Source organism: Corvus brachyrhynchos, unplaced genomic scaffold (assembly GCF_000691975.1).
Source record: "Corvus brachyrhynchos isolate BGI_N302 unplaced genomic scaffold, ASM69197v1 scaffold142, whole genome shotgun sequence".
Classification (NCBI taxonomy): Eukaryota; Metazoa; Chordata; class Aves; order Passeriformes; family Corvidae; genus Corvus; species Corvus brachyrhynchos.
This window is the reverse complement of record NW_008237226.1, coordinates 8,579,346-8,603,833: the sequence shown is the minus strand read 5'-3', so window position 1 is coordinate 8,603,833 and position 24,488 is coordinate 8,579,346. Positions and strand designations below refer to the sequence as shown.

The 24,488-nt window shown below is 34.8% G+C and overlaps 1 long non-coding RNA gene across 3 annotated transcripts in view; it reads right to left on the bottom strand.

The window, feature by feature from the left end:
- Positions 1-24,488, bottom strand: part of LOC108445453 — a 370,042-nt gene that overhangs the window by 166,176 nt on the left and 179,378 nt on the right. The window lies entirely within an intron of this gene.

Here is a 24,488-nt window from a genome sequence, read left to right as displayed (position 1 = left end):
TATAAGAATTTTTTTTGTTATCTTTGTTTGTTTCACTGTGAAGTTTACATCATTCTGTGTTCTCTGTAGTTTAAAAACCTTGATCATAATTATAAGTACAGGAATCTTCAGGAAGGTATTTCTGAAGAAATACAAGGATATAAGGGCCTAAAAAGAAAATCTTTTACTAGATTTGTGTCTCATAGGCCTCTCTCAATATGGTCTTTAAAACCTGAAATAACTTTATATAAATATGTCTGCAGAAGATCCAAGCAGAAGCACAACTGTTTGCAAAAGTTGAGGAAAAACATTTAAGTCTACTTGGCATCATTTCAGTTCTTTACAAATCTATTACATGAAAAAAATCTTAGCTCCAGGGAGCCAAGCTATTGTACCTGAACTGGAAGGTCTGACCCAGATATGGATTGCACCTATTATGTAGAGACCATCAATTGACAAACATTTGAAAGTGTTCCGAGTACCAACACGAATAATATAAAAAAAAAATCCATTGGCACAAAAACATATCATAAAACACCTGAGGTACAACAAAGAAGCTAGTGCTTGTTCATTGTGAACAGACATTTTCAAGTGTTTCGCAGTTTTTGCTTTGTTTTGTAACAAGTTTAGTGGAATTTAAAAAAAACCTCAAAAACCACCTGGCTTTCGGAAAAATGTTTCTTTTAAAGAAAACCTAAAAAGTTATGCAATGATTCTGGGCATGTGATCTGGGAACTTGGAGTATCCACAGCACTCATCAGAATTTGGGGGAGAGGAACAGGATTTCTTTATTCTTTTTAAGTTGTGATTCAGCTTGAGTGGGTTTCAGAAAACGGTGCCCAGTGAAACCAGATCTACAGGAAAATTGGACAGAGTGTCAAGGAGATCTTGGAGATGTGGGCTAAGGAGGAAGAACAAATGTCTTCTTCTTTGACAATCAGATTTGGAAAATGGAGTTCAATCTGCAAGTGAAGTTGATTGATACATGCGTAAACGAGAAGCTCACATCATTATCAGAAACCACATGCTCTGATCCCTGTGCCAGAACAAACCAGGTGATCTGCCTCATACATGGACCTATTGTTAGCTGCATGCCTTGTGACTACTTTGAACTTTGTGCAACAATCAGCTGGGGTCATACTAAAATGAAATATTCTTCTTCATTTCTTTCAATTCAGGGTGGAGCTAAATGAATCAGAGGAGTTTTTCCATTGATTTCTGTAGGGTTGTGTTTAACATCTTCTAAAATACCCCAGATTTTTTTTTTTTTTTTTTTTTTTGTGGTCTATAAAGCAACTTAAGGTAAAAAATACCCCTTTTTGATGATACTAGAGCCATTCTTAAAAATAATAGAAGAAAATGAAATTTCAGTAAAAAAATACCTCTGAATTTTCTCCTGTGTAGCATCCTTGGCTGCAGTCTAGAGCAGAGCAAGAGCTGTGGGCTTTCAATGTGAGTGCAATATCAAGCACTACAAATGTTCAGCTTAGAACTGTCAAGCCACACATAAAATATTGATACGTCACATTGGCAGGGTTAATACAGTGTTATTTTAATTGCAAACACACTGTGGGTGATTAGTCAAACTTGGTGCGTCTTGAATTCTAAGATAAAAATGCCTTCTGGCTGGACCTCCTATGCAATTAGCACTATGACCCTCATGTGCTCTTCTCTGTTATTAATATGATTGGTCTAATATGAGTATTAGACATCATTCATTAACCTGTTGTGAACCATCTTAAAAACCATCTCTGAATAATAGACTACATTCCTTTTTCTAAATCCATTTACTAGTAAGGAAAGTGAAAAGGATGAAGATGAGCTTTCTCCGTTACATTGACTGGTATAGTGTTAAGCAATACGTACTGTATGAAATTACGAAAGAGCAAATTAAATAACAGGGCATATCTGGCTTATTAGTAATGGATGATCAGGTGCTCATTATGTTGAATTTCCATCCTGTTCAGAAGATGAATGCACATGCCAGAACAGAAATATGTTAACTGACCCTGTCTAAATGTAAACTAATGCACATCTGGAAGTTCCAGCTCACTTTATGCTGGATTTCTCTCTTTCTTTATTCTTTTTTCTTTTTTTCTCTTCTCATCTTCCTTTCCTTTCCTTTCCTTTCCTTTCCTTTCCTTTCCTCTTTTACTTCTTATTAAAAGTGTATTTGCCTACACACTTATTAAAAAATTATTATGAAGAACTGTAATTAAATAGTTAATTGCTAAAAAATAGTTATTAAAAAATTGAAGATTACTATTAGCAGTAAGTTAATAAAAGAAAAGAAAGGGTGAGTATTTTGGAAGGGAAGTGCTCTCTTCTGTTGGGACGGGTATTCAGTTAAGATAAATCAAGTACTCCACTGGCTTCAATGGAGTTTTATTTTTTACATCTGCTGAGGAAAAAAGCCCAGTAAAAGAATATTATCTACAATAAACAAGACTGGATTGCTGACAGGAACTGACTATAGATTAGAAAAGTTTCCTGGATCATTATTTTACCTAATAGCGCTCTGAACTGAGTATTGCTGTTTTGTTCCTATGTGAAAGCTTGGTCACTTCAAATTTTTACCCATCTCATATGCCTGATCCTGTCACTGTTCCTGGCTTACGATGTGTGAGGCACCCCTTCTCTGGTCTGAAGAAAAGGTCACACCAGTGGCGAGATGCCTGCCCAGGAAGGGTGTTGAGATTTACTTTATCTAATGGGTAAGGCAAGCCCCATCACGGACGACAGGATTTAAAGCACTGCAAGAGGCAGAGAGGAGGTAAGATGAAGGATGTTCGCTGGTCTCTGCACTTCATTAGGAAGCACACACTCCCAGTTTTGTAAAACTCCATGTGCTCCCTTCTACTTGATGAGCAAGGAGTCAGCTCTACTCTCTCTGCTTGTGTGGGCAAAACTAGGGCCTGGGGCCTGGAATACTGCCCTGCAAATGTGTGAGGTGTAGGCACGACAGCAGCAGAAGGATTCTCTTAGAGATCCAGCTCATACTGCCTGAGACTTGGCAGGACGTACAAGTAAAATAATTTTCTGTAAAGAAGAAGTCAGTGTCCGTGTTTCATACCCTTTATTGGAGTAGGATTCTAAGGGTGAGTCGCCACTGACACAGGACTGAATTTTATATGTTTATAATGGGGTTAAGCCTTCCTCAGTGAGTGTATAATTATTCTAGATATTCCTATTGGAAAGGATAAGAGGCAGAAGATTTGCTGATTTTCCTCTCTGATGTCTAGCATGCTATTTCATTAAGGTATCATCTTTTAAATCAAACTCCTGAATTACTTGATAAATAGTAGTTCAGTGATTGCTTTTGACAAGTGGGCATGAAATACTTGTTAAAGAACTGTGTGTTGCTGTCAAATGAGTATTGTGCTGTTTTCACAGAGATTTCCAGGGCCTTTTAGAAAGTCATACCTAATGCTTAAATTAAACATTGAATCATATGACTTCAGCAGAAGGCAGCTACTAATAACATAATTCTTACTGATCTGCTAACAACCTGGAGATCAGTTCAATTGTTAGGAATTCTAGCAATACCAAAATTACCACTGTGTTGAATTATTAATGGTTTGTATCAAAGAATGAACTTAAATTGCTTTGGTCTTGTGTAAAAATTCCTCTGATCTTTGGCGATCATTATTTATTTACAGCTCCCATACGTTCTCCCTCTTTCACAAAGAAATAGGGTTTCTTAAGTATGGCCAGGAGGCACTGAATTTTCATATGTAGTACTGTCTCTCAGTTAGAAAGACAGGGAAGAACTGCGGCAGGTTTTCTAAACATTTTCTTCCCCTGAGAGAGATATTCATAATATTTATTCTAAAATACAAATATTAGAGCTCTTTGCTACATGTGAATTATCCTTAGGTATAGTAAATACGGTTCAGGTTAAAATAAAATCAGGGCATAGCAACAGCTAGTGTTTACATTTATAAAAAGTACATGCGGAGATTATTGCAGGAAAATGTTCCAGAATTTATTAAAAACCCCCTTTTTAGTTGGATAAAGAGAATTTTAACATTTAGACTTGAACCCAAGTTGGCTGTAACTGTAAAATGTGGCTTCCATAGAGTATCTCTCTGTTTAATGTGGACATTTTCCCCTAAGTTGGTTCATTTTGCAGAAGGCAGATTAATACCAAATGTCTTGATTTATAAATTGCACGGGACTGGATATTTAATTTTTTTTCTTTAAATTCAGCTTCGATCTATCAACTAACGTCTTGACAATCCTTTAGAGTCAAAGAGAGATAGGATCACCCATTTATCACTATTACTTGTCTGTGTCAGACATATAATTACTTGAAGCATCTGGTCAGATCCAATGAAAACGGAACAGAGAAATAAAGAACGTATTTGAGCTACCATTGCAGTTTGTACTTAAAACTGCAACACAATTTCAAATGGTGCATGGTACTGCTTTAAAAAGAAAAGTATATAGAAGAAACCCCTAGTTTTTTGTTTTTGAAAATAATTGATCCCATTTGTTCTTTGAACTGATGTTCCTCTGCTGATAATCTGTTAACGTTCACAACATATATGTGGAATTGATTTTCTTCAGAAACAGGATATAGTAAATGTTCCAAGGAAATGCCTTTCAAATTTTCATACATGAGTTCTCAGTTCTGGCAGCTTTTATTTAAAATTGCTTCTACATAAGCAAATTAAAGGAATATGATTTTTAATTGCTGTTCCTTTCACTCTCTAGAGATCAAACTAGCTGAGAGTGGCCTATAAATCCTCAAAATGTGCTTACTAGTTTTGTAAGGTTTAACTGAAGATGGGCTCAGATTGTTGATAGGGTTTGATGGTTCCAGCACCATGAAAGGGAGAAGCATTAGGAGGCTCACCAGCTCGTTAGTGTATGTCGCTATCAAACCAGGGCAATATAAAACAGCATCAGACTCGTCCTTTTCCTAAAATGCTCATTCCCATATTAAAGTTCTACTTTCCCTCTATGGTAGATACTCCTACTGAGTTCCACACTCATACAGGAGGGCTGGTCTTAATTACAATCTCTATAGCAATGTCCCTGGCCTGCTTATTTTCACTCTATAATACTCTTTGGGAATAGAGTAATTTTGGGAATCAAATAAAAACACACTGTTTGCTCTCTCTGAAGCAATCTTGCTTATGATAAGTCAGCTCTGAAAGGGTTCACCTGGTTCTTGGAGCAGAAATCCACTTCTCCAAATATACGTTCCACTGAATCACCAAATCCTGGCACAGACATACAGGAAAGGCACATCATTAACAGCAAAAGGCATTGCCTGCTGATAACTCCAGATAACCCATAGCACACATCTCTATAACCTACTCTCACAGTGAAGTTCTTTCCAAAATGTTCAGTGCTAACCCAGAGTTATCACAACTGAAATGGCAGCAATTAAATTTCCATTGCAAAGAAAATATGAACAAAGCTGAACACTCTTGTAAAAAACCACACCGTTCAGATGGGGAAAGCAGCTTTGAATAGCTGAGAACTCTGTCAAATCAACATCAGTTCTCATCAGACCACTCCAAGGTACTTCTCTTTGCAATAACATAATGCATTTCAATTTCTGCCACTATCAGTTTTCCATGCTTAGACAAACAATGCTACATGATTACTTTATATCTCTAAAGACAGTGATTTTTCCCTCAAACTGTCCCAAATAAAATCTAGCAACATTAAATGTATATAATAGCAAAATTAAAACAGAGTACTAAACAGAAAGAAAACAGCAAGGAAAGATGTAGGGAGATTACATCTAAAAACATCCCCCCTAAGTTAAAGAGTTCAGAATGTTAAGAGTGAAAACTCAAGGTTAGAATGAAAGCACTTTTGAAATGTTATCTGCAATGGTTATTACTCTGTCCTACAATTCTCAGTCGCAAACTCACTTATACAATTCCCTATATTAAAGTTGACTTATATATATGTATATATATTTAAATCATTTTGTTCATATATGCAAGAAGTAAAAAGATTTTTTTTTTAAATCCTTACAGGAATATGACCTTCATGAAGGTAATTCCCTCAGATGCTGAAAGAAAATAGAACACCTCTTTCTATTTATTAAAATATTCAGTTAAGTTCAGGGAATTTTTTCCTTTGTTCCCAAGAAATACAATTTTTAATATATGCTGTTATATGATTCCATGCAAAGAAGCATATTTTATTTTACAATATGCAAATATGCTGCATTTATCAAAAGCAATCCTCATCAAGTTTTCTTTCTATTGGGAAAATTAAAACACATATTTTGTGGCTAACTGCGCAATATTATTGCATCTAATATGATTTTAGCTGAGGGAAACCAGTAAATACAAGTTTAGTTGAAAGATTTTGAAAAATGACCCCTCTCATATTTAGCACAACACTTTGTCTAACAATCAAGGAAAGTATTCTGTTTAACTGAGAATGAAATCCAAGGTTCTCTGTCCCTTCAATTAGAATAACCTGGCTCACAGTTTTTATTTAAACAGCCCATACATTTGAGGTATTGGATCTGTTTCAAAGATGATGAAATAAATATTAGATCTCTGGAAGTCAGTACAACACAAAACCCCCCACTAATTGGCATTATAGGAAAAGTAATCATGATGCAACTCTCCACTCACACAAAAAATTTTATAATCTTTTACAGTTTATCAGACATCACTTGTACAATCAATCTCTTGCGGGATGCTTTGCACTTGGATAGTGGTGAATTGTAGTGGACTGTCATTTCTATTTGAAGTAAAAATTATTGTCTTTTCTGAACCTCTGAGATAATTTTTTTGTTGTTTTTTATATGCATATACTGGTATTTGACTATAAAATAATGTGTTCACATTGGCATACAAGAGATTATGTGAAGTTAGTCAATTACCCATGATAGGAAAGGGACTGGCATGCAGATTATGGTGAGGAAATACTTTTAATATTAAATCTCAGTTCTGTGAGCCAGCCATCTTAATTTCTGCCAATCTGAGAAAAAATATTTCAAAACTGGTTCCTAATATGTGTTTCAGTCTGACCTCAATTATGACCAATTTATACCACAATATTTATATACAATTTTATAAAATTGTTTTCACACAATTTATGGGGGAAAACTTTGCACTACAGCTTTTTTAACCTTACCCTTTGAGGATATCCTTTAAGATTATCGTTGCATCATGATGTATTTGCCATCACCATATTACTGCCATCCCATTTTGCTGAAATCAGAACAGTTACAAGTAGAGTCTTGCATTCTTAGACTTTTTCTCTAGAGTGTAGGAACTGAGAGCTGTTTTATTAATTTTCCTTAAACTGGCCCAAGTAGATTACAATCAGCATTAAAGTTTTATCACTTTGGAAAATTAACAAACAAAATTTCCAATTTTTTTATTTATAGATTAAGAACACATCAAGCCGTGTCCTGGAAGCTCACCAAACACAAAGAAGCCTTATTTTCCCCCCAGATGCCTTTTCTCCAGTGGATTTTTTGTGCTTTAGTTTGTAAGTGTACAGGAGTGCACTTGGACATCTTCAAGTAGAGATTCAGTAGTCATTGATTATTACTGATATGTAATAATCTCAATACAAATGACTTCTGCATTAGAAGATTCACAACTGTCAGAATTACAGGAATGGATGTTTTCAAAGTCTGCTGAATATGGTCTTATGAACTTTTCCTGCTATTGTAATTTCTGTGGAAACTTTTATTCATCCATTAAATTAAATGAGCAGGAAGGAAGTTCAAAATACCAGTCTATACCAGTACTTGTTACATTAATCAGAAATTCCAGGAACCAAAACAAAACGATAAAAACAACCAAAAAAAAAAAAAAAAAAAAAAAAAAGAAATCCAAGCTTTTGATCATTCTTCAGCCATCCCTCTTGGGACTTGGCTTTACCAACACATCTCTCCAGTAGTTACACTGCAAGGCAATATAGCATTACATTTATGATGACAAAGTAAATTATTCAATAAAGAAATTCAGGTTTCAGTAATGCCTTTTTCCCTCCTAAATTTATGTAGCAGTGTATATTTGCACATTGTTATTTATCTGTCTAGTGAGTTTTTTAGTATATGAGGGCCTCCTAATGAGTAAACAACCAAAATCACACTAGGGTGATGGTATATCTTTCCTTCTACTTAACAGTTGATTTAACCTCTTCTTTTCCTTCTTCCTGCATCTACCCAACAATTCTTTCTTTCCATTCTCTTTCTAAATAAATTCACTTATACATTCTTCTTACCCCCTTATTCTTAATTTTAGTTACTTTCCAGGGAACTGTAAAACAGAAACTGGAAATAGCATTTTTCTTTAATTTTAAAACCAGTCATATTCATGATGGTATAAATTTCCTATGCCAGTAGGCTTCTAATACTTGTTGCTGCCCTCTTCACAAATTAGACTTCTGCACTTTACTAAAATATATGAAAACTCAACTGTTCAAATGGAAACCAGAATCTAAAGGTCACAGCATCCAAAAATGGAGAAGAATCACTCTAAAACAAATGACTTGTCTCTTTTTTAGCAAGGTTTAAAACAATAATGCAAAGATTTGTGAATTTAATTGAGAAAAATAACAATCAAGTATTTTCTTTATTTTGTTATTATTTTATTTCAGAAAAAAAAAAATCTTTCTTTTACCTCTGCCTAAATTCCAAGCTTCTGGTCCCTGTTTTTTATTTAACCTCCTAGGAGAAAGAGAGTGATGAAATCTCCTTTTTCTTACCTGTTTCTCATTAGTAAATAGAGATACTTAAAATAAAATGTAAAAGAAATAAAATTTCATCTGAAACTTATAACTTAAAATATGGCATAAATTTTATTTGGAAATCAAAGAATGACTAATCTTACTTCTTGTGATTTATTTTTAATAAATTTCAGCTTTTTTTCCCATTTTCTCCACTGAATAAAGAAACATTACATTGCAGAAAAGAGCCTTAAAGGTCTTCTGGGTTCAAAAATGGCTTATTGATGAGTCTTATAGTGCAAGATAATAAACTTTTTTTTATTTCAGTTCTTACCAGGTTATAAAGCAGACAGATATATTCTTATTGAGAGTTGATAACTAAAAGCATTTTGGTTTCTTGACTCTCAAAATAATCTGAAGCCACAAAAATGTTATTTTAAAAATCGTATCTTGTTTTTCAATGAGGTTGTCATTGGACATAGAATGTACTAATCCAGGTTGAAGTTCATCCTCCAAAAAATTGATTAGTTGAAGTAATCAGTCCAAAGTTATGTAATTTCATTTGCTATAACTAACATGCAGAATTGTAACTTGCCCTTGTTTCTGTACAAGACATGAAAGAATTTTCTGCCTTTTTGGGTGTCAAGTAATATATGTAATCTATGTATTCAATTTCTGACTTTTTTTTTTTTCTAATCACCTCTTGTTTCTAAAGATCAGATGTTCCTTTTATGACCTTAAGATCTTGAGGAAATATTCACAAGAAAGGAATTCCCTTCTTTCTCTTGTTTTTCTGTTTCAATATTTTAGAAAAAAAGAAACAAAACATAGTCATGCTGTTACTCTTTATTAAGTAATTCCTTAACCTACAAAGAGACAAGAAATTCACTGGTTTAAAATAGTCTGAGTCTCTGCATAAACCAACTGGAACCATTAGAAAATCCAACCAGCTGAGTAGCTCAGGAAGCAGAACTTGTAGGAAAATCTTTTTATATTAATTATTTGTTCCATATTATATATTATCTAACAAAAATTTCATTCCATCTATCACATTGTTCTAAACTATGAAGAATTCAAAAGGTTTACAGCCCAAGAAACACACCTTTAATTCTGAAACTTCTATTGTTTTCATTTTCCATTTGGAATGAATTCCCATCTCAAAATACGTTATTGACTCAAAAGGAATGCTCACAATGTTAAATGGCATATAAGAAAAAAAGCGAATGTGAGGGTGCAGAGAGAAGGGAGATATTTATTTGTTTTTGTAGTGCTAGGTGTGAATGCTCAGTTCTGTCTTGCTTCTTCTACAACTCAAAAAGAGCAAAAAGAACATTTACAGTGTAAAAAGCATTAGTGACAATACCACTAAATAATCAACTATATGCTTTTGGACACTTTTTATGACAGCACCATACTAACACTCTTATCAGGGAATGGCCTAGCTGGCTGTTAACTTTTTAAAATTTCTTGAGATTTATTTTTCTAGCCTTAATTTTATTCTGATACAAGCTTTTGAACACCACCTTAGTTTAAAATTCAAGTATATGCTATTGAGTCACAAAGAAATAAGACATAAACGCACAGGATGAATCTCAGTGTAAAATAGTTTTTCAGCTTGTCCAAAAGACTTCCTCACTGACATGTCCCTGGGCTGTGGTGAAGCAGATACCTGACACAGTTTGGGCTTTTTAAACATTTTTTTATGATGTTGCTGTTAATGTAGACACTCTCCTGATTCATTGGCAGCATTGCTTGTGATGGAGAGTGTAATTCCTGCACTGTTAGGTTTTGGGAAACTTCCATTTACCTCATCAGAGCAGTACGGAACATCGATGCAGCTACATGGTACCTGGCAGAGTTCATCTAGAAGGTCTGGAGGAAAATCACTACTTGGAATCATATTTTCTTATCTACCAATATGTAGCAAAAGACCAGCAGTTCAAACATATGCTCGTGACATAACTTACTTCAGGTAGGCAAAAAGACAAAGACATTTTAAGTACATTTTAAGTTGTTTACTCAGAAAAGATCATTCGCTTACAATAATTAGCTTTACTAGTAAGAATTCAAGAATTTCCTTTTTTAATATAAATATTTGGCTAATAGATATAAAAGGTATTTATTTTCTCTTCAGTTGGCTTTCTTTCCTAGGATTAGTATAGCATGACAGATGGCTGATGTCATCTTTACTTGGAAGAACTCAGCTGGCAATAATAGCATGGTACATTTCTGGGGATTTGCGGTACTGTATGTCATGAAGTCGTTTTCAACCAAAAAGAGTCCAAAAGGGAATTCCCAGAAGTAAATATCTGCTTATGATATCCTACTGTGTCTTGTTGATGCATCACAAACAGAAGGAAGCATAGAGTCTTTATAAAACTCCATAAATATTTACTATATTTTTGAAAATACGTTGGAAATGCTACAGATTGCAAATGGTATGGGCCCCCTTGGCACTGTAACTTCGATTTTGCTGTTGAGTGAGAATAACAAAAATTGGTGATTTATATATATCAGAATCTGTTATGTATACATTTAAAGTTCAGTGATTTTTGTCACATTTGACATTCATGTGTAATAGAGTGAAAGCATTAATATTAGTAGAATGTAGATACGCTAGTTGATTGTTTTTCATTTTGCTAATGATTGCTGTGATGAGTAGAATAATGTCAGGGTCGGAGGGTTAAAGTTAATGAGAGCTTTCCATTGCACCATTGATTAATGGTGGATACTGTAGTGAGAGATTTTCACATTCCTCCCATATAGGAACAATAAAGGTAGAAATGATGCCAATTTAAACACTTTTACTTTGACTACCTACCAAAATGTTTCTAAACCTGTCATAATGACATCTAGGCTTGACAAAAACTGTGAGAAATTCCATAAAAATACATAAATTGTATCAGATGCTTGTAGTGGTATAAATCAAAGCTTGCTTTTTAAATCCACACTTTCTCTATTTGCACTAGGTTAAACTGTAAGAGATTTTAAATTCCTCTCCTAAATTCATGTCGGAGAGTACACTTTCTAAAGGCAGAATAATAGAATATATTGTAGCATAATATATGTTTTAATATTAGAATATGATTCTTTCAATAGCTGATTTAATAATTAAAATTTAGATATGTTGACTCCAGTTGATACCTGATCCTGCTTTATCCAAGAACAGACTTTACTGACTGGATTTCAAAGATAGAGGGCTAGCTTTCATAAAGCTCCAACTCTTCTTGAAGAACATAGATACAAATGCAATAAAGCAGACCAATGTCCATAAGAAACTAAGCAAATATTTTTGACAATTATTTTCCACTTCAATGCTTTTTACTAGTCTGTGTCACAACGAGAAAGAGAAGAGAGACTGCAAGGTAATGAAAAAAAGCATCTTAAAAAACAAAAAGACCAATCAGCTCCAAAATCTAACCTTACTTTCAAAAGTGTCATCTTGTCAAATGAAAAATGATTTTTAAAATTTCTAGTAAGAGCTTTCCAAAAGATATACCTTTTTAGCAAAGAATGTAAGAGATAGTGTATGAGAGAGTTTAATGACTTAAGACAAATGTCTCTGCTTGTCATATTAACCTATCTTTATATACCTAAGAAATGCACAAATAAAATATGACCATGACATTTATATGAGTATTTTTATTCCTTTTCCATTTTTTATTAGGAAATAAAATTAAATGGCTGCATGTACCATGGTTAAGAGAAGTTAAATCTTGATCCATCACCTAAACATTATGGACAATGAATGATAATTGACCTGTGCTACCTATTAGTACCAACATAGGCTTTATCCATTATATGAACACATTTGAAAAAGGCTGGCCTTATAATAAAGCAGTATAAAGCTGTCATGTTCCATGGTAGCTATGTTGATGGTGCACTGAAGCGACCATCATATGTTACAACATGGAAAATAGTAGGCTGGTAGGATTTTAACGTTTTTCTTTTGTAGTACAGTGTACTTCTTTCCTAAGTATGATTAAATAATCATAAGAACTCCTCTAAGGGCTAATCTGCGTTATTTCCCAGATTTTCACCTTGGGGACATATTGTCCCTTGTCACTGAAACCTCAGGGACAGAAGGGTACGCTACAGGGTGGCACAGCAGGAAGCTGAGATACTGATGAAACAGTGTTCAGTTAATGAAGGCATGGCCCATGGCTTCTGCTGGTATGCCATATGTTTGAAGAAATGCTAATGACTACAATTCAAATACCTTTTTCATCTTAACTATATGTAAATGTGTTTATAAATGCTCTCTTATAAATATACTATCACATTTTTAAAAGCTAAGTGCTAATGTTGCTTTCAACATCTATAATACACAATAATTAAAACTTTAGCAATTCTGTTTAATTATACCTTATGGGAAACTGTACAGTAATTTATAGAAATTAAGCAGAAAAACAAAGATCAACAGAAATAAAGCAGCAGTCTAAGAACTGAATAATAAATAATTTAGATCATTATTTTGCAAAAACAAGATCATTGTGAATAGACAACTTAGGGCCCGGTTCTCAAACAGCTGAAATTTGCAAGGGGAAGATCAGTTAAAAAACTCATGGCATTCTATTAAAAAACTCCTTCAGCAAGTTGAACTAATTGTGAATTTTTTGTGCAGTCAGATAATTTAACAAAACTCAAAAACTAGAACTACTGATTTAAGATCAAAAACTGGGGAGATCTTAATTGGGCCGTGGCTTTTTTCTCTTTGCTTTACCTTTGTGAAAACCCTGTAGCACTGCAGGTGATCATTAGCCACAAATGGCATTTTGCAGTGAATCATCTTCTCCACAAGTGGCCAAAACAACATCTCCATTGCAACAGCAGAAGTGGCATTCAGGAAGAGCAGTTGGTGACCAGGTTAGCCTACATGGGACACTACTATTTTTGCTGCAAGACAGGACACCCTGTTGCAGTCATAACTATTCCAAAGAAACTCCCTCAAGATCCAGGCTAAAGCATGGTGGTATTGCTAATCTGGGAATCTACTACTCACTTTTGTTTTCCTCTTAACAGAACTGAATCACTCATATACAAATTTTGCATAATATGTACCACAGAATTTGAATAAATTTAAGATGAAGAAGGGCTAAATATTTTAAAATCTCAGAGAAAGTCTACTTAAATTGCATCTCACACAGGCAAAGCCGTGAAACTTAACCACGAGTTAACTCAGTTTTCAATTCATTGAAATTTCAATGAGATTCAAAAATCCGGTCCAAGCAAGAAGGAAAATAAAATATAAAATGTGGCAGCTGACTAAGCATTCTTCAGGACACTATGAGTATTAAAGTAAAACACCTGTACCATGCCACTTTTACTGATTCCTTTCTTTCACCTGATCCTTGAGAATTAGGACAGAATGAATTACATGAATGAGCTTTACTTGTCCAGTTGCAGACAGAACTGTCCTACACAAGTGCTACACTGTCAGGGGAAGACTTTTTCTGCTTCACTTTCACCAAAAAGGATCACAAATTTGACTTTAAAGAATGAAGAGGAGAACTGGAAAACCATTCTGATTTGTGATGATCTTACTTAAAAATTAGGTAATTGTTTGAGAAAAATAATTTCTGACTAACCATATATTGTGGAGCACTCCGTGGGAACACAAACCAGGCTTGTGAGTGTAGTTTACAAGATGAAACATTGAAATCTATTTTATAGTCAAGGCAATGAATGTTTCAAATTCTGTTAGAGAGAATGTGAAAGTATGCTGCACAGAGGAGGATACCTTGAAGGGAAAAAAATAATAAATAGAAAATCACAGTTTCTCAATATCTTAATGGAAGGTCCTTCAGGCTGGGTAAACAACCTTTATCAATTCTGCCATCTCTTCAAGCAGAATTCATCTTCGTCTGCCTCAGCCAAAAGCAGCTTTCTGCCCTGTGTGCCCTCTTCAGCCAGGCAAGACTGACAGTCAGGGTCAAGAATTTTGCCCTACATATTTGACACATAGGCTCTGAATGTCTCATTTTTTAACCATTAGCACTGACTGGTCTGTTGAGGTGTCACTCTCCTCTATAGGGCTGGTGAGGCATGGGCCTTTTGTTGGCCTTTCATACAGAAGAAAATTTCACACTCTGACTGTACATTATTTTTTATTGACAAAAATGTAAAATATGGAGGACTATGGAGGACAAGGTAATGGACTAGAGAGTGTGTCCTTCAGTTTAGCAAGTCAGCTCCAGCTTGGAAAGCAGAGAAGTATTTTTGCGCTTGGCACTTGCTTACTGATCTCTGTGGAGAATATGAGTAAAATGATTTTAGGTACCTTCAATTACCGCAGTTAACAAACTCCAGCTTAAAAAAAACAAAAAGGAAAAGGTGTTCTTTTATTCCCATTTTACATGTAAGGACATAAGACAGAAAAAGTAAATGTTTACATTTTGGAAAAGTAGAGGCAATCAGCCCAGTGATTTTCACATGAATCAGGAAATTTTCAATAGCTGATACCCTCGGGTTAAGGCCCAGTACATATTTAAATATCAAAAATGGGATTTATGTAGGGTTGTTTTGTTTTAGTTCTTTTATCAAATGAATATATAATTTATGTAGGCTACAGAAATGCAGAAAGGGAATGACAGTGACAGAGAAAGACTTCTGGAATGCAGTTCTCATTAATGGTATTATCTCACTCCTACAAAGCACAGAAACAGTTTTGAGGGAAAAGGGTTGACATCAGATCTTCTATTTTACAAGCTGATGCTCAGCTACAGAGCTAAACCCCATCTTCTTCCCTTTCTCTCATGCTCAGAAAATCTTCAACTGTCTTCTGCAGAACATTTGAGCTTTATGAGTCATATTTGAACCTGCTCTGAAGAAGATAGTGGTTAAGACCTGGGTAAGGTGAGCTTGGAAGTCTCAGGCAGGCCCTCTGTTCGCAATTTAATTAACTATTCACTTGAGAAGTGCATGCACATGGGGCAATGCTGCTCTTCACCCTCTTGTTGCATTTTAATAGGCATGAGTGAGCACATATCAGGTACCTCAAAATAGACCTTACATGATCTATATGAGGGGATTTTGAGCCTCAGAAGTCATGAAGCTCTGTAAACTTTGGTGATTTGTCCTGTCCATTCATTAATTCCTCAGCTGCAGGCAGCATCACACATCTTACACTCTATTTCAGTTTCTGGGATGTCTCACTCTGCTGTACCCTGTGGAAGGAACCTGGCTGCCCAACCGGGGATTCTGCCATGGGGAGTTTAATTTGGCTACACACTTGCTTTACAGTTATTTGCAGAGAGGGGGAAACCTTGAAAAGCTGTATTTCTTGCTACAAAAGAGTGATCCTTGGAATGCCTGCAGGATCCTCAGTCAAGCATCTGGATATTAAGAAACAATTCCTTTCTGTTTGCTTGTTTTGGAAAAGTAGGCTATTCACCAGAGTGTTATTACTTTGTCTCTCCAGGTAAGAAATTGATTATGTGTCCCCCCTCCATCACTTACAGGCCATGTCTTCAGTTCCTCTTTGATGGTATATCTTGAATTTTCAATGCTTTTGGACCTGTCTGTGCCTATATGTCTTCATTTTTTCCACACTAGACCTTCAGAAACCTAGTAAAGCTCCTTTTGAGCAATGGTGGCTAGTAAAGCTAAAGATTGACTACCAGATCAGATGGGCAATACAATCCCTGGAAAAGATAACTGCATAAAAATCCACAAAACTGGTGGGAGCTTTTCAATTTGATCAATGTGATTTAAGACGTGCAGGCTTACATCTTTGCACAATCAGTGTAGCTATACCAACTGTTTATATTTCAGAAAAAGTGTTAAGGGAATTTATTAAATCTAGAATTCAAAAATTGGCCTTTCAGAAAAATATTTGACCACATAGAATCAAAATAATGTTTCTTACAAAACTGTTTTTTGGTGGGGGAGAATGTATTTAACATTCAATAGAAATAAGGTCAAAATGTTTCAAAAAGACTTCAGTTCTTGGGTATAAATTATATCATAGTTACCAGTGAACCTCAAAATGAAAAATAATTTTGAAACAAACAGCAACATTATATTCCAATAAATGTAGAGAAAGCTGTGAGCCTATTGAACTGCTTTGTTTCAAATTAGAAAACACCTTTCAAGCAAATTTAATCAAAATTGATACTTTCCTTTAACAAGTTCAATTTTGTCAAAATCCTGTTTCCTGACAGCTGCAGTTATAACTTATATTTAGAAGCTTCCAAAACATTTTAATTTTGAGGTTATTATACAGATACTTCCAGTGCTAAAAGAGAATATTGTAAACACTGAAGGCTTAGAATAGCCTTTTCAAAGCAGGATCAAAAGCTTTAAAATGTTGCACATGGATATGGCTGGGGAATTATTTCAAGAGACAAAAAACATTTGGAGAATGTTTGGAAAACATTGCTTTCCATAAATCTGTACAACGAACTGAAGCCTCAAGCTTTTGCTAAGGAAAAATATCATATCACATCCTCCTGATTATCCAGTTGTGATGTATTTTATCTGTTTACTCACAGCTAGCATATGAGACATGAACTCTGGGACAGAGGTGAGCAGATTTCAGTAAAGGAGGCTGGTGCCTGTTTTTTAGAAGAGCTGGCAAAAGAGGAAAGAACACAAAAGATAGGGAGCAAAAGCAATCCTGATAGCAAGAAATAAAAAAACGAGGACTTCTTTATCTCTCTCTTTCTTTTGATTTTAGTTTTTAATGTAAAAGACACCTAACCTATTTTTAAAGGCATTTTCATGCCACCCTTCCTTGGAGTAGTGGAACACACAGTACCCACCATTGCTAAGGCAGAGTTCATATCACTAAAGGTATCCAGAAAGCTAATTATCTCCTGAGAACTTGCTATAATTTTAAGGTTATGCAAAAGATGTTAACTAATCACACAGCTCCCAGATATTTGTAACACACAGTGTGACTCTGAGGTTGCATTTAAATGAGAGACAGGCATGACTACTGATGTATTGTTTGTTAGTGCTGCACAGCAAGCAAAATGCTACATTGCACAGTGCCAAATTCACAATACTTCATCGGTTATGCTTCAGAGATAACAGAAAGCATACAACACTTAATCAGTGTTCAGTGTTCCACAGGCTATATTAAATAATAATAATAATAATAAACTGAGAAGTACTCCAGGAAAAAATAGACTACAAAATTAATTACAAATTGCAAATATGGTGCAATGCAAATGAATGCAAACAAGAAAAGCAAAATGCTTATTTTTTTACCAAACACTGATCTGATTTGGAAAACTCAGGCTTCCTGATAAATTAAAAGTCACAGTTCAGGCCTTATATTATCTGTATTGGCTCAAAATTACACAAATTTGAGGATGTTCAAATATGAAACATAGAACTCAGAACATATTCTCAATTTAGAATTGTTACTTTTTAATATACTGAAACCAAACTGCTGCAGACAAGTACCAGACTTTCTGCCTATTTTCAGAAGTGGGTGGACAAAGAAAATAGAGCTTATTGAATCTGAAAACAATAGCTTTGACTTCTTTGGAAACAATGTTGTTGAGTGGCTTTTTTCCCTTGTGAATAGTTGTAAAAACAATCGGCTTGTTGTTTTATGACAAAACCTCACTTTCTAAAGTTGGAATTCAATGCAATGAATCGATAGCAAACATGAATCTATATGTAATATATATATACATTTGTATCTATAATATATATAAAGACAACAAAAAATAATTAGAAAATAATATTATACCTCTCCTGCAAGAGTTAACATTTATGCCTTGTCATTCAATTTGAACAAAATTACAATAGATAAGAATGACAGATAATTGTTATCTCTAAACATCTGACGTGAATTATTTAATTAATTGTTCCCATTTTATGCTTCAACACTAAGCATATTGAAGCAGGCCCATACATATTTCAATAGGTGCATGTTTTAAATTTAGGGCTATGTCATCACCAGACTATATTAGAGACTAGATAATTAATATTTAACTTCTATTAAAGCATCTAAAAATGTATGGTCTTAACCACCACCCTTCATTTAAGACAGCCACATGAAAATCTATTTGTGAATTTCCACTTAATTTTAAAGCAAATGAAACATGAATACAACTTGAGAGGTACATAAATGGCAAAATTCAAAAGAATCTAGGGTTTAGAAACCCAGGGAAAGCATGTTGCAGAGTTTATGTCCTTTTGATCAGAGAGTTGAGGGGAAAAAGAGGGAAGCTCAGACAAACTAGAAGAAAACCTATGGAGGTTTATTTACAGAGCATATCTAAAAACTGATGTGGATTTCCACTTTAAGCTTAGTGGAAAGAAAGAAAGAAAAAAAAAGGCAAAAACATTCCTTGAAGTTGTGGTATTTGCCATAGAAATCGAATCTTGCTTTGAAGCAAGAAGCAGCTGTTACTGAGAAATATGGAAATAATTTACCATAAGAGGCAAAGATGTGAAGAAAATAGGTTCTAATCTGGTTCATAATATTATTGAATCATTATTTTAAAAGTAAAAAAAAAAAATAGAAATGAGCTAAATTGCAAGCTGTCAGAGAAAAATGCTGACACTATGGGAAAAAAACATTAGAAGATCTCTTAGTTAACTAAAAGGCCACAGTGCAGGGTCTCAGGTGTTCAATGAAACCTGCCTTCCAGCTCAGAGGGAGTCTGGTTTAAAGTAGAGAAAAGAAAGTCACAGACATGAAGAATGAAAAAGCTGTTTACACTCAAATATAAAAGTACAGATCAGAAATGCTGAAGAGACTAAAAAGTCTGGGATCAAAAGCAGAATCCCATAATTAGCTATTCCTATTTAGGAATTGTGCCTACTTAACCCAGATTTCTAATCTGTCTTTGAAAAGTGAACTGGAGAAGATCAGGTAGCCAAAATAAAAAATATGAGCTAATCAGCAGCTTATATTTCATTGTGGACAAAAAATGTATCCCATCCCAGGAAAAGGACTTTAACTTTCAGCGTCTTAGACTCTAGACCAAAAAAAAAAAAAAAAAAAGCACAGAAATAAAGCCTTATTCAATGGCAATATTTTTGCCAGCTCTAGTACTCAGTTGGAAAAAGTCATTTGGGGGAATAATTAACTTTAAACCCGCCTCTCCCCAAAACAGAGATTTTCAGTATGTTATTTAAAGTCTACAGGCCAAATTGTCTATCAATTAACTCTGACTTCAGAGAATCAGCAAAAATGCAGCTGCAAACAGTAGAACTTTGCTAGGATGAAAATGTCTTTCCAACTACATAGTTTTGAAAAAGCCTAGCCTTTCAAGGTCCTATTTTTGAGAAAAGACAACGATTAACTCTTCATTTCTGCTACTAACCAGTCTACACTACTTTGATGCTAAGTATTTGTTAAAACTAACTTACATCATTGAGATTTAAGTACAGTTAAATAATTACATGAATAAGGACCTATATATGCATACAATAGATTTTTACACTTTTTTGTGATGACTTCACAATCCATTTTCTAACTTTTATATATGAGCAGCCACAAAGTTCAAGAGAAAAAAATACTAAACAAGCCACAACAACAATACTTGCTTAATATTTGTGTTTCTGAGTAAGCCTGTAATTTTTGCTTCCACACAAATTTTTCCTGACCTTCTTCAGAAATTTAATTTAGGTCATCACATCATGTCTGAGCCTTCCTGTATCATACATAATTTGCCTGAAAACCTTTGGTTTATGATGTCTTCAGTTCTGGATTATATATTTTTATTTCTGCATTCCTTTTGATATGTCATCTCAGCTCTCTGTATATATTAAAATAACAGCTGATGCACATATGAATTTGAATGCCATCCTAAAATGAGTATAGAAGAGGTGGTAAGACAGAGATTAAAAAGGTATATGCAAGAGATGAGACTGGAAAGGTTCAGTGAGATGGTTCTGTGTGTGAAAGATGCTCAAAATTTTGGATGATTACCTAAATTTTATTCTGAAAACATTTAGATCTCATTTTCAGAAAGAGCTCAAGCTCAGCAAGACCCCTAATGGGATTATCACTTCCTAAAGCCCTCAAAAACTTTAGAGCTGAGTTAAAATTAAATTGTGGGTGACTGTTAACTGTGGGTTCAAATGTGTAATTTTCATGTGGGATGTCTACAGAAATTTAATTAAATGATCACACTAGTGATCACTCAAAGGCTTAACTGGTATCTTAACTGGTATCTTAACTGGTATCAATGAAGTAAAGTTGATGTCCACTAAGAAACTCCTTTAACAGCATTGGAAGAAGCTTAAAATAACAAAAAAGCAGAGCAACTGACTGATAAAGGGTATCCACATTTGTTAGATTCCTGAAAAGAATGGTAGGGACTAATAAGGAGCATAAAGAAAAAACATATGACAAGGTTGAGTGACATTCCACATTGGGGTGGCTAAAGAACAAAGCTGTAAGGAAAACAAAGTGATTGCCTGGAGTGCAAAGATCCTGTCAACACAAAAACAAGTTAAACAAACAATTTTACTCTTTTAATTCATATTGAAGACTGTGTCACTGTGATGTAACTGAACTCTTTAAAATCAAATCAATCATTCTCTGTAGCACTTTGTGGAAGAGCAAGAAGCAGAAAATAGAAACTTGACAGCCCAATGTACCTTTGCCCTGATGTTAACTTGTCAACACTTATAACCCCAGAAAGAGAAATCAGACAATAGACAATATATAAATTATTCTTAACAGCAGTGACAGCTGCTGTCCTTTTTCTCTCAATGCATGCAAAACTCACTGGCTTAGTTTCATTATTCTTAGTATTTGTTACTGCTGATATTATTATTATTATTGTTGTTGTTATTATTATTATTATTATTATTACTACCACTACTACTATAACTACTTTTTTAAAAATGTCTCCCTAACTTAATCTTTGAGAGATGGATAAAACTGCTGTAAATCCAAAAGAAAAACAACTACTGTTTTGAATCTTTCATTCTACCACCAGCAGGTAAACAAAAATATTCTCATTAGCAAAAATGGCTGGGAATGGAAACAAAATCCCACTCTGCTGGGTCCCAGAGCTTCCAAGAACTGTGATTACAACTGCATAGAAATGACATCCCGTGCACTGAAATGCACTTCTGGACTATGGACACTTCAGAAGAACCTCAAAAACAAAGATAAACCTCTCCCCTATTCAAGGCAGGAGCAATGCTGCTTACAGTTCTGCTTCAGAAGTGATGTCCTTCCTGGGCACTGCTCATTGGAAGAGACATGAAACAAATTAAACCGTCCTTTGTTCCCTTTCCAGAACTCATCAAACACTGAACAACAAATGTAAAAAGTTCACTTATTTTGATAAAACAAAATCTTTCTGTAACTCTTGATGAATTCTGCTGTGTTGAAAAGTCAAGAGTTAACTGGAAAACCCACAAACACTGCTTGGCCTGCTGGGGTATGAATGAAGGATGGAGCTGAGAGTCTTCCAGCATTGTTGAATTGGTAGGCTGAAGCTTGAAAAGCAAGAAAGTTGATCAATTCCCAAAAGAGATTAGGGCCTTTCAGATCTTTCAGGACCTTTCAAGTCGTCTGGGAGCTCAGTAAAACTTGAAACATTTGCTTAATTTCTCTGCCTGAAAGATTGCAGTTGTGGGTGTGAAGGTTTTGGGCACTTCAGACTGCTTTGTGGGTTTGTTTTCATTTTGGTGAGTTGCTGTTGTGAACAAAAGATTTGCAGTTTGGTTGGTGGTAGTCTTTTAAAGGGGTCTTTTACTGAACCTCAGAAAAAGCATTATGAATTAGACGATTACATTTTTATAGGTGAAAAGAGCTAAAGCAATTTGAGGAGAGGGAGTCTAGGCATGTTAAAGAGCTGTATAACTTGGAAGCAGGACCACCATTTTACAATGTCTAAACATTTTGTTGACTAGGCTGGTAAAAAGTGTGAAAAGAGACAAATTTGGAAGGATAATTAGTGAGGATCAAGATGAAATACTAGCTGTCAGGAAGCAGAAAGTATTTTAAACTAGTGTTAGCAGATGCCTCAAGTATTACTCTTCACAGACAAAAGGGAAATGTGTGTGGAGATAATCCCAACTCATGAGAATGTAAAAGGGATAGAGTGATAGGAAATATAAAATACACTGATTATTGATGTAGTTCTTTTCTTCTCTCTTTGCAGAAGACAGAAATGAAAGCTGTATGAGTCCTTGCAGGTAAAAGGTTATGTAATTATCCAAACATACCTGAATTGTTAGTCTAGAAAGTACATTGAATGTCTAATCTAGGAACTGTCATTTGGTTTCCAGTAGGAGAACAATGTATTTCCTTAGTGGCAGTTAGTTTCTTAGTGACTGTTTCCCCCTCTGCACTCTGTACCTTTCAATTAAATCCCAGGCTGTGTCAAGAAAATGGAGGTAAAATGAAACAGCAGTCATTCAATGGTTAGAAATAATATGCTTGCCTTTATCTACACACTCAATGGGCAAAAAGATATGATAAATGCTCTTGCACCCACATAGGTATCATATTGTTCTCATAGCATGGGACAAGCAGAAGGCAGCATGACCCATTACGTAGCAGAGATGGAGCAAACCAGGTGGATCTGAGGTCACACACAGCAGACAGCTTTGCTGTCTGGAATTGTCACTATTTAAGTCTCCTACTCCAACTCACCATTTTCTGTAATGCACATGTAATGCCTCTGTCTCTTTCAGTCCTTCAGAGGTAAGAGGTTATCTGAGAGTATATTTGGGGGAAAATAGCAAATATGAACATCTGCATTCCAAATGGTCACAATATTCTGCAGGGTAACACTCGCAAATTCCTTTTATTGCTTACTTTCAAACAAAAGGAAGCAATCCAGTAGTAAATATTTGACAGAACAAGGAAGAAAACAAATACACAAAAATTCTTGATATAGGATCAGACAAATGAAAAGATGCAAATGTATGTGATCCATTTTTCAGAGCAAAACATTTCTGTATGATGTCTGGTATAACTAAAATTGTGAAAACTTGAAGATCTTTTATATATTTTATACACCTTACATATTTTCAGCTAATCAGAACTGCTTCTTTATTGGCTATTTTATGTGAGTGCTGAATAGCAGTCCCTTTTTGTAGCTTTTTTTTTCCTACAGCAACTACTGAAGTCTTCATTTACACTGCACAAATTATCCTTAACAGCAGGTAGGAAGCAATCAGCAAGGTGTAGCTGGCAATAGGTCTATTTTCATTACAAGATGGAGAGAGCCAGGGGACATGACATTTGTCCAACATAGTCAGGGAGGACTCTTTTAGGAAAATCAGCTCTGGATAATTGTAGTCTTGCTGAGGAGAAATTGAAAGGGGGAATGTGGGAAAGTGTGTGGTTGTTTTGTTTGGATTTTTCTTACTTTTTCTCATTAAGGTAAGAAAAAGACAGAAGTAAGAAATAATTCAAATCCTTTAAAAACTTCCTACAGTGTCATAAAATACATATAATTCTCCTGCTCTTGAGTACACTGAGCATTTCAGAGCACGTCTGTGAAATGATTTCACAGTGACTCATTAGTAGAACTGTTAATAACAAATTTGGAGGAGGAGAGCATGAGGATTTTGGAGATGAAAGAGAGCCACAGCTAGTGCAGTTATATCACACTGGATAAATTTTTCAAACAATAGTAAAATAAGACAGAGGTAAGACGGAAATGGGCTAAATCATAATGACCCAACTTTACATGCAAAATTGAGACACACAAATTCAGAAACCAAATGTGTCCCAGAGTGTCCCTTGAAGGTGATTTCAGTCCCCCAAAGTTCTTAATTATCTTTTGAAGGAGACCATATTCTCTTGAACTACAGTGGTAGGAATTTTCCCCATTATATGTTATTATTTCTTGTTTCAGTTCTCCTTTGAGTAATCTCTCTGTTGCCTCCCTTCAGTAAGCAGGAAT